This window comes from Brassica napus, chromosome C3 (genome assembly GCF_020379485.1).
Source record: "Brassica napus cultivar Da-Ae chromosome C3, Da-Ae, whole genome shotgun sequence".
In the NCBI taxonomy this organism is placed as follows: domain Eukaryota; kingdom Viridiplantae; phylum Streptophyta; class Magnoliopsida; order Brassicales; family Brassicaceae; genus Brassica; species Brassica napus.
In genome coordinates, this window is record NC_063446.1 from 71,947,575 (window position 1) to 71,959,022 (window position 11,448).

The 11,448-nt window shown below is 38.5% G+C and overlaps 1 pseudogene; it reads right to left on the bottom strand.

Moving 5' to 3' along the window:
- Positions 1–1,807: 1,807 nt before the first annotated feature.
- Positions 1,808–7,521, bottom strand: LOC125583375 (annotated as a pseudogene).
- Between the last annotated feature and the right edge of the window lie 3,927 nt (positions 7,522–11,448).

Here is an 11,448-nt window from a genome sequence, read left to right on the forward strand (position 1 = left end):
TCATCCAGATTCAGATAGGGATCCTTATCCCTCGATAATCTGGTATATTTGGAAAGTTAGGAATGATAAACTTTTTAGGGGAATTGATCGAGATCCTTTGGAGCTAGTTCGGTATGCAGAGAGTGAGTGCCAAATATGGTTGAATGAAAATGAGATGGTGTCATCACCTCAACAAGAACATAGTAGTGATCAACCTCAAGTCTTAAGCTTGGGCTGTATATGTATGATTGATGGCTCTTGGACATCTACATCACAGTTCAGCGGATGTGGATGGGCTTGGATGGGCAGCTTGGGGGAGGTTCAACTTATGGGAACACGAAACTACATCCGACGGGAATCTCCTCTGCATTCAGAACTAGAAGTACTTAGATGGGCGATGGAGAGCATGCTGCAATACCCAACATGCCAGAGCTTTGGAACGGACTGCAAAGATTTGATTGCCATAATTAGGGAGCCAAGAGCTTGGCCAAGTTTTGCGACAAAATTGAAGAGGATAGAGACTCTGCAGATATGCTTTCCGGACTTCAAGATTACTCATATCCCACGAGAGCAAAATCTGATTTCTGATTTTTTAGCTAGGACGGCAAGATCGTTCTATAGAGAGTTTCATTTTGTTGGTTGTTCTATTCCGGTTTGGTTATCCAAACCACCTCAAATTTGAGTAATAGAATAGTCTTTCGTTGTCAAAATAAAGAAAAAAACTATTTGTATGATTTTTGTAAAGATATTATTATCTATGTCAATCCTTAGTAAATTTTGAAGGAGAATTTGCAAAAATAAAAGATCTCTCAAATAGTTTTGAGAGATTTCCGACCCAACACAAACAATTATGCTTGGTTAGCGTCCATGACTAAAAAACTAAAACGATTTGGGAGAGAAAAAATAGAGAAATTTTTTTACATTTAATTGATTGGTTTGTGCATATCCGATTGTATGGATCTGCGTAGACATGTCAATTAGGGCCGAAGCCCGTAGCCCGAGCCCGCCCAGTCCTAAAAATTACCGGGCTTGGGCTTAGCTTTATAAGCCCAAAAAAATTGGGCCTTTCGGGCTAAGCCCATTTGGGTTTTGGGTATTTTGGGCTTAAGTCCGTTTGGGCTAGGGCCGGCCCGAAAACCCGAAATTTATATTTTAGCGTAAATATTATCCTTATTTCTTGTAATCGAAACTATTATTAGTATTGATATATTATTTTAATATTTTTATCTAAACTCTAATAAAGCAAATATAAAAGTTTTTAATGCACTTTATTGTTTCATCATTACAAGTGTTACATTTTAAATTTTACAAAAGTACATTCTTCTTTCATGTACAACATGTTTTTATTTTCAAAATATAAAGTATAAAACGTTTGACCATGTTTATCATAAATTTTGTTCTCTTATATTTTTTGTTTTAATTGATATTTGATTATTTAAATCTTATTAAATTTGGTTTGTGTATAAATTTTTTTTAAAACATACGAAAAAATAAAAAATTTGTGATAGACAAGAAAATTTTAAACTCACTTTATACTTTTTTTATTTTTTAAAAATGAAACTCTTTTTTTAATGAAAATTCACATGTATTAAAACGATGGAAGTGACAATGACAAATTATTTTTCGAAAAGCCCACAAAAGCCCGAAAAGCCCTGTAGCCCTATAAGGGCTGGGCCGGGCTTTGACTTCTAGGCCTAAATTATTTTCGGGCCGGACTCAAATATTTACGGGCTTAGCGAGTTTGGGCCGGACCGGGCCGGGCCAGCCCGAATTGACACCCCTAGATCTGCGTTTGTTTATATAGTTTATGCGTCATATAGTTAATTATCTGATTAACCATCTCTAAGACTTGTCTATTTGAAACTAAATAGGCCAACTCAAACAGTAACATGCATTAAAAACATAATGAAGGGGATGAGTACAAGATTGTGTATACCTTATTGTTTACTACGATGGATAATGATATAAAATTGGTTTACATCTAAAATTTCTTTTATTTTTTGGTTAAGAGTTGACAAAAAAGTTGAATAGTTGTTCCCTTATACCCTTGTACACATCTAGACACTCCGGTATCAAACAGTCAATCTCAGGCTCATCATTCCGGTTCATAAGACATGATTCTTGTTAACCGGAAAACTTGGCAGCTTAGAGAGTCTAGCCATATAGAGCTGTGTCATGTCAAGTTGTGGGGGCAATGGAGATGAGAAAAGCTGAGAGGCCGAAGAGCAATAAGGCTGCCTGCCTAACTGAGCGGTTCTATTGCTGGGATCTTGAGACATTGACAAACTGGAAAGATTCTTTAGAACTGACTTATACGGTGTCTTGTGTCCAACTGGTGGAGCGTGCTCGTGCATCCCATCGTATGTAGTCTCCCCCTCTCTCCACGTAATTCTTCACATTACACCCAGTGTATATGCATTTGTAGTAACTCCTGCAATTATCATTTATACCAAAAGAAACATATATTTTTAGATATAGGATCAAAATATATAAAATATGTTGGTGAAAGAAATATATAACCTTGGATTTGCATTCCCTATGACAGCTCTCCCACCATATTTCCACCAGTGAAAACCATACTGATGATGGTTTTCTTCGCTTTCCATCTGAGTTATGACCTTTTGGTTCTTACTTTTTCTTGTGGCTCCAACCATGTTTGTTACCTCATCTTTCCTGCGAGAGGATTATGTATTTAAGTTAATTTTAGTTTAAATATTAAGTTTTATTATTATGTATGTATTGATTATAAGATGTTAACTTGGGACTTTCTCTTTTGAGAAGAAGGTTCGACGTCTTGTATATCAACAATGTCATGATCTTCGGAGATCATGTTCATGATATCTGTTTCGGAAAAGACCTCAAAATCAAAAGAAGAGACTAAAAGAGCAACAATGGGATCAACATGAGATGTGACATACATAAATGGACTCTTCCGTTCCATTTATATCACTAAAGCCTGTTTCACATGTAAAAAAAAAGAAAATTTACAATAATATTCCGAAATCGAAACTGTAAGCAAACTCGAGACATTAAGAAAGTCTATTACCGTCTATCTCGGCTGATGAGGAAGGTCACCACCGGAATTTTCCACCGTCTTTGGAGGAAATTAAGTTACCAAAGACAATAAACAGTGATGGTTAGACATCATTTGTAAAATCTAAACGCAAATAGGTATTGTTGGTCAAATTGTCTTCAGTCTCTATTATGTTTATCGGAACAAAAACCCATAACAGGTATGATAAATATCAAATGTGAACAAAAAGGAAATAATAGATTTGTGGTTACTTTTCTTTTTTTTAACGTCAAAAAATCATTCTATTACTCAAACTTGAGGTAGTCTAAGTAATCAAACCGGAATAGAACAACTAATAAAATGTAAATTCCTAGGGAAGGATCTAGCAGTCTTAGCTAAATAGTTTGAAAACTGATTGCGCGCTCGTAGAACATGAGTGATGTTGAAATCCAGGAAGAATATATGTAGCCTTTCTATCCTTTCCAATTCCGTTGCAAAGCTTGGCCAAGCATGAGATTCCTACCTTTTGCACAATACACGTAATATTTTTTAAATAACATACCCAACTCTATTGCCAAACATTTGTTCAATCACATATTCATTCAACTATTTATCATAGAGTATATCTTACGTATTAGTTTCATTAAAAAAAAAAATCTTACGTATTAGAGATCAATCATAAACATATAAAAGACATTGTTACCTGTGAATAAGAGTTGTATAACATATTTAGGGACTGTAACAGTGCAGAGGGGATATATAGGAGAAGGAACAAGAGTCGGGTTCCTGAAATTTTTTTGATGACTTACGTTCTCTTTCTGGAGTGGTGGGAGATCAAATCCTATTAGCCACTCTGTAGCTGAGACCACCAGATTTTTGTTCAGACTGATGATCAGTTGATAAGTTGGTATGTTGGAAGATCTCGCTGGTCGGATTTAAACCATTGTCGGTTTGATGATCCAGCATCGAAATATTGTTCTTAGGATAGGACTCCACGGGTGAGCCCAGTAGGACCTCATATCCATGAAGTTTCCATCATAATCGCATTCATTTTTTTAAGGGAGAAAGCCCAGAAATGCCATAAAACCCACAAAAACAAAAACAAAAATCGTTGAAAATATAATGCGTTTGGAAAAAAATAATATAATGTAAAGTTGACATAATTTGGGAGATTTTAAATAGTTAACAGATTAATGAATAATTTATTTAGAGATCATCCAAGTGTCATCAATGTTTAGGAGGTTTTGAATTATTTTTCTTACCATTTTAGTTGTTAACAGTGGTGTATACTTCGGTTCGGTTTGATCAAAACAATACCGAAAGCTAGTTGAATTATACAAGATTCGGTAACAGAAATACCAACAGAAATAAGAATATTTTGTTGTTAAAATAATTAAATTCAGTAATAGTATTTGACAAATTTAAATTCAGTAATAGTATTTGACTAATTTGCTAAGACCTTCTCGCTCAAGCTTCTTCTGTTATATATAGAGTCTTATATATACACACTGACACCAGAATTTGGAACAGAAGATTTGTCACATTTGACACATCAATTCATAAGAAATAAACATTACTAACTACGGTTTATTGTGAATGAGGTACTTAAAATGTCTCAATGCGTACAATAAGTTTTTTAAATATAACAGAATTTTTTTTTAAATAACAAAAATTTGGAAACTTAAATAAACCAAACAACCAAAATTACAGCATACATTTTTTGTTTATATTGACACTACAAGAAAACAGCGACATACCGAGGGAAAAAATCGTCAGTATGTCGTCGGAATAACGTTATTCCGACGACATAGGGCGAGATCATCAACCGGCTCGCCATCATTTTCTTTCGCCTTGAAAAAACATAAATTAAAGAAACATTAGAAATTAGAAGAAATGGACAAAAAATAAAATTTTAAAACTTAAATAATTGAAGAAAAAGCGGTTGAACTTACCATGCGATCCCCCAGAAAGACAATACATGGCAATCGTGACTTTCAAGCCAGTAAACTTTCCTTCCTTTATGTCGATACAGTTACGCAAATTAGATGCGTATCCGTCTGGAAATTCCACATCGTTTGAAATACAATCAAAGAATGCATCTTTTCCCTCTGCATCAAGTCGGTATATGGGAAAAGGGCCCTAGCATTCTCATCAACATGAAGTTCTGAACGAGCACATATATCGACTAAATCCAGTCTTGACTTCAAATTATCCTTTGTTTTACTTTGAACATTAAGGATCGTGTTCATGAGATTGTCAAAATAGTTCTTCTCAATATGCATGACAACTAAATTATGCCTTAGCAGATGATCCTCCGAGTATGGCAGATCAGAGAAAATACTTTTTTGTGCCAGTTATGTAGGTCTCAAACAGCATCTACCGGAAAACGCTCATGTCCATCGACGTCTGGCGTCCTTTCTGCACCAAAATCTCTTAGTTGTGTCTTCAAATCTTTCCCACAAATTTCCGGAGGTGGAGTGTCAAACACCCTCTTGTTCTTCGTAAACAAATTCCTACTCCTACGATATGGATGATCAGGTGGTAGGAATCTCCTGTGACAGTCAAACCAACACGTTTTCCTTCCATGTTTTAGTTGGAAAGCATCAGTGTTATCTTGACAATATGGACATGATAGACTTCCATGCGTTGTCCATCCAGATAACATACCATATGCTGGAAAATCACTTATTGTCCCCATTAGTACTGCCCGCATTTGAAAGTTTTCTTTACACGAAACATCGTATGTTTCAGCACCTTGAGCCCATAGTTGTTGCAACTCATATATTAGTGGCTGAAGAAACACATCAAGTGACCTCTTATGATGCTCTGGTCCGGGAACGATAATTGAGAGAAACAAAAACTCTCGTCGCAAGCACAAGTTTGGGGGTAGGTTGTATGGTGTAAGAATGACTGGCCATAGAGAATATTGTCTTCCACTCTTGCCAAACGGGCTGAAACCATCAGTACATGCACCAAGGTAGACATTTCTTCTCTCATACGCAAAGTCGGGATACCTTGATTGGAAATGCTTCCACGCTTTTGCATCTGAAGGATGTCTGATCTCACCATCTGTTGAGTGCTCCGCATGCCATCTCATTGGTTGCGCTGTGCGTTCAGATAGATACAACCTCTGCAACCTTTCCGTCAAAGGCAAATACCACATCCTTTTATATGGCACTGGAACTCTTCCACTCGTATCTTTATAACGAGGCTTTCCACAAAATTTGCATGTAACCTGCTGTTCATCCGCCCTCCAATAAATCATGCAGTTGTCGCTGCATACATCTATTACCTGATACGATAAACCAAGACCAGCTACGAGTTTCTGAACCTCGTAGTATGAACCAGGAGCTACATTATCCTCGGGTAGAATACCTTTTACAAAATCAGCAATCGCATCCACACAGTCTTCAGCCAAATTATAATCTGTTTTAATGCCCATCAATCTTGTAGCAGATGATAAAGCTGAATGACCATCTTTGCAACCTTCGTACAATGGTTGCTTTCCAGCATCCAACATATCATAAAATCTCTTAGCTTGTGCATTAGGTAAATCTTCCCCTCTAAAATGATCATTTACCATCTGCTCAGTACCTACACCATAATCTACATCCGTTCTAATTGGTTCTTTTAATCTAACCGCTGGCTGAGGTTCGGTAGTACTACCATGTTCATAATCAGTTTCTCCATTATGATACCAAATTTTGTAACTTCGTGTAAACCCACTCATCAAATATAGATGAGTCCAAACATCCCACTCTTTAATAACCTTTCTATTTTTACAATTAGAGCAAGGACATCTTAACATACCTGTTTTTGCTTCCGGTTGTTAGTGAACTAACACCATGAATTCGGTTATACCTCGTTGGTATTCTTCCGTAAGCAATCTCGTGTTCGGATCCAAATGAGGTCGATCGAGCCAAGAACGAAAATAATTTGAAGAAGACATGTTTTTTATGAATCAAATTCGTGTGAAAAGAGAGTAAGAGGAAGGATGAATATATGGAGTGAATGAAGAGGAAGAGGGGTGCTTGTATTTATAGTTGAAATTCTGCCGACAGACTAAAGAAATTCCGACGGAATACCGACGGCAACGGCTCTTTCCTCGGAATTTTTAGAATCCCCCAACGGCTTTCTAACGGCTATAATATATCCTCGGAATTCATCGGTTTTTTCCGAGGAACACATTTTTCCTCGGTATTCCATAAGAATATTCCGACGGATTGATATTTCCTCGGAATTCCGTCGGTATATTCCGAGGAAATTCCGAGGAAACCAAATTTTATGTTTCCTCGAAATATCCTCGGGATATTCCTCGGATTTTATTTTCCATCAGAATGTCCGTCAGAATACCGCTGTTTTCTTGTAGTGTGAGAAGACCAGGCCAAACACTTCTTTAATTATTCCTTTCAAATATTCCTGGAGCTAGGGTTGCTTGGGCGGGTCGTGCCAGCAGGGCTGCTAGGGTTGTTAGTGGCTGGACTCATCCCAAGACTGTTCTTCACAGTGTCTGCTGCTCCTTGTGCCATATTCTTCACTTGTCCACCTGTCTACACTCCTCAATCAACAATAATGATGTCAGTAGGTACAAATGCTATTGAAACCAAAGAGATCAACAACTGGTTGTGTATGCAACTGAACTATAAGAATAACTCTCATATTTATCTCAAAGAAAACTAACTCAAACAACCTTGAGCTCGTTCAATCTCACACACTTGATCCAATCATAACTCGATGGATCTATTATATAGATAACAAGTAAATCTAATCCTAACTAACTTATGTTATAGATAACTCCTAAAACATATTTGTCTTTATCTCAAATCTCAACTAGATTAGGATTACTTGTATCGCAAGTCTTCATGCTTCTTCATTTATCTTCAAGCTTATTCCAACATTTCCTCCTTTAAGCTTGAAGTTGCTTTCTGTTGAATCCTGAACACCAATGAACTCCCTCATCTCCTTGAACTTGATCTCCCAAGTCCCTTAGTGAGTATATCAGCTTTCTGTTTGTCTCCCGCGACGAAGTCAACATCCACTTGTCCATTCTCCACACATTCTCTGATGAAATGTACCTTCTGTGTATGTGCTTGCTACGTCCGTGGAAGACTGGGTTTCTGGTCAGTGATATCGCAGACTTGTTGTCTACTCGGATGATTACCCTCTCGTATTCCTTGCCTGTGACTTCACTCAAGAGATCTTGAAGCCATATCGCTTGGTTGGCTGCTTCAGTGGCTGCCATAAACTCAGCTTCGCAAGACGACAGTGCCACAACCTCTTGTGTCTGTGAGCACCATATAATGGGGCTTTCTCCAAGATAGAACATATGCCCTGTTATACTTCTTCCGTCGTCGACGTCCACATTGAGAGAACTATCGCTGTAGCCTAGGAGCTTTGCTTTGTCTGCACGTCCATAGGTCAGTTCGTAGGAGAGTGTTCCACGTACATACCTTAGAACATGCTTTAGTGCAGCATCGTGCGACTCCTTAGGATCAAGCATATACTGGCTCAAGACTCCAATGCTGTAAGAGAGGTCAGGTCTTGTGTGAACAAGATAGCGCAGACAGCCAATACTCCTCCTGTACTTCTTCTCATCAGTTGATGCTTCTCCTTCACCTTTTGATAGCTTCAAGCTTCCATCCATTGGTACATGAACGGAGTTGCAGTCATCCATCCCCATCTCAGACAAGATTTTAGTCGCATATCTCTCCTGCCTTAGGGTGATCCCATCGTCATGCTGCAATACCTCAATCCCTAAGTAGTAAGTCAACCTTCCCAAGTCACTCATCTCGAACTTGGCTGACATTTCCCTCTTGAACTCAGTTATCATCTTCAAGTTAGAACATGTTACCAGTAAATCATCCACATATACTGCAATAATAAGAATATCTTCATTATGTTTCTTTTGGTATAGTGAAGGTTCCTTAGAGCATCTTGTAAAGTTTAACTCCCTGAGAATCTGATTGAGCTTATCATTCCACGCTCTGGGAGCTTGATTTAGACCATAGAGCGCTTTAGACAGTTTGTAAACCTTCTCCTCACTGCCCTTAACCTCGAAACCTTCAGGATATGATACGTAGACTTCCTCTTTCAAATCCCCGTGAAGGAATGCGGTCTTTACGTCTAAGTGATGCACTTCCCAACCATGAGACGCAGCCAAAGCAATGATAAGCCTGATTGTTTTGATCCTAGCAACCGGGGCGAACACCTCGTCATAATCTATTCCATGTTTCTGCACATAACCCTTTGCTACCAGACTCGCTTTGTATTTGTTCACGCTTCCGTCCGGGTTCCATTTGATCTTGAACACCCACTTTAATCCAATGGGCTTAACTCCTGCAGGTAAGTCAACTAGAACCCACGTTTGGTTCTCCTCTATCGAAAGTATCTCATCCTCACACGCTGTTAGCCACACTTTCATACCTTTAGCTTCAGAGAAGCACTACAAGAAAACAGCGACATACTAAGGAAAAAAATCGTCGGTATATCATCGGAATAACGTTATTCCGACGACATACCGACGAAACAAGTCCTCGGAAATAACTCCTCGGAAATTCCATTTTCCTTGGAAATCCCTCAGAATTTTCCGACGGAATTCCGAGGAAATAAATTTACGAGGAAACTCCGAGGACCACCAGTTCGTCGGAAAACTCCTCGGAATATACCAAGGGAGAACGTCCTCGGAATTTACCTCGGAAGTTCCGACAAAATGTTTCTCGAAATTTTCATTGGGAAATTCCGAGGAAATGAACCCTCGGAAAATTCCGAGGAACAAGAGTCCCTCGGTATATTCCGAGGAACATGTCCCTCGGTATATTCCAAGGGTTCATTTCCTCGGAATTTGAACCCTCGGAAAATTTCGAGGAACTAGTCCCTCGGTATATTCCGAGGGTTCATTTCCTCGGAATTTAAAAAAAAATTAATTTTTTTTTAAAAATAAAATTTTTGAAATTTAAATTCGAAAATAGAAAATTAAAATTAAAATTGAAATCATATTAGTTAATATTCAAAGTTGTACAAATAAAAATAAAACATTCCGAGTTTTAGAAAAAAAAAACTACGGGTCTTGCACGTCCGGGAACACATCGTTCGGGTACATCCTCTGCATCATCTCCATCATTTGCTGGTTCAACCTCCTCTGTGCCTCATAGCCCGCCTGTTGAGCCGCTATCTGGGTCTCCAACAAAGATATGCGATCATCCTTGTCCTTCAACTGAGCCGTAAGTACTCTTGGATCAACGAAAGACGGTGGTGCAGAAGAAGGAGGAACCGACCGGGTGCGACGACCCAAACTGATCAAACGTCTCTTCTTCTTTGGAACCGACTGAAATAGAAAATAGCCAAATTTAAATCAAGAAATAAATGAATTAAACTTTAAAAAAAGAACTTACGGATTCAACAATTTCGTTGATTCGAAACAGGGACAAGTTGGTCGAAGCCGTCGAAGCGTCATCCTCGGTTTGAAGCTGAGACACTTTGTCCTGCACCTGAGTTTGGACCAGGGTGACCACTTCCCTCACAAGACCATCATCAAGTTGGTCGAAGCCGTCGAAGCGTCATCCTCCGCATGCCATCTCATTGGTTGCGCTGTGCGTTCAGACAGGTACAACCTCTGCAACATTTCCGTCAAAGGCAAATACCACATCCTTTTATATGGCACTGGAACTCTTCCACTCGTATCTTTATAACGAGGCTTTCTACAAAATTTGCATGTAACCCGCTGTTCATCCACCCTCCAATAAATCATGCAGTTGTCGCTGCATACATCTATTACCTATGCAGTTGTCGCTGCATACATCTATTACCTGATACGATAAACCAAGACCAGCTACGAGTTTCTGATCCTCGTAGTATGAACCAGGAGCTACATTATCCTCGGGTAGAATACCTTTTACAAAATCAGCAATCGTATCCACACAGTGTTCAACCAAATTATAATCTGTTTTAATGCCCATCAATCTTGTAGCAGATGATAAAGCTGAATGACCATCTCTGCAACCTTCGTACAATGGTTGCTTTCCAGCATCCAACATATCATAAAATCTCCTAGCTTGTGCATTGGGTAAATCTTCCCCTCTAAAATGATCATTTACCATCTCCTCAGTACCTACACCATAATCTACATCCATTCTAATTGGTTCATCTAATCTAACCGCTGGTTGAGGTTCGCTAGTACTACCATGTTCATAATCAGTTTCCCCATGATGATACCAAATTTTGTAACTTCGTGTAAACCCACTCAAATATAGATGAGTCCAAACATCCCACTCTTTAATAACCTTTCTATTTTTACAATTAGAGCAAGGACATCTTAACATACCTGTTTTTGCTTCCGGTTGTCGGTGAACTAACCCCATGAATTCGGTTATACCTCGTTGGTATTCTTCCGTAAGCAATCTCGTGTCCGGATCCAAATGAGGTCGATCGATCCAAGAACGAAAATAATTTGAAGAAGA